This window comes from Fragaria vesca, linkage group LG2 (genome assembly GCF_000184155.1).
Source record: "Fragaria vesca subsp. vesca linkage group LG2, FraVesHawaii_1.0, whole genome shotgun sequence".
NCBI classification, from domain to species: Eukaryota; Viridiplantae; Streptophyta; class Magnoliopsida; order Rosales; family Rosaceae; genus Fragaria; species Fragaria vesca.
This window is the reverse complement of record NC_020492.1, coordinates 1,804,334-1,804,809: the sequence shown is the minus strand read 5'-3', so window position 1 is coordinate 1,804,809 and position 476 is coordinate 1,804,334.

Below are 476 nucleotides of genomic sequence, written 5' to 3'. Positions count from 1 at the left end.
AACAAAACAATCAGACAGAGACTAGTGAAAATGATACTGAGACCGGAAACGAGGATGCTAATGGGACTGAGCGTGCTGAGAAAGGTAGCGATATGAATAAAAGAAAGTGAGTAGAAATTGTTCTATTGTGAAATGTGGGTGCAAAGCTAGTATGCGGATCATTCATGACAAGTGGTTAAACAAATGGAAGGTATCTGTTTTTAGAGACTTTCACAATCACAAAGTAGTTACTCCAGTAAGAAGAAAGAAGATGAAGTCAAATAAACATATGCCTAAAGCAGCAAGGAGTATGACAGAGATATTTCATAAAGAAAATTTGCCGATTGCAAAAGTTCATTCAATCCTTGGTGGTGCTCAAATTGGTTTTAACAAAAGAGATTGCTATAATCATTTAAGAAATGTTCGTCATAGACAGCTGGATGGAGGAGATGCTCAGTCAGTGCTCACTTACTTTAGAAAAAACAAGCTGAAAATCC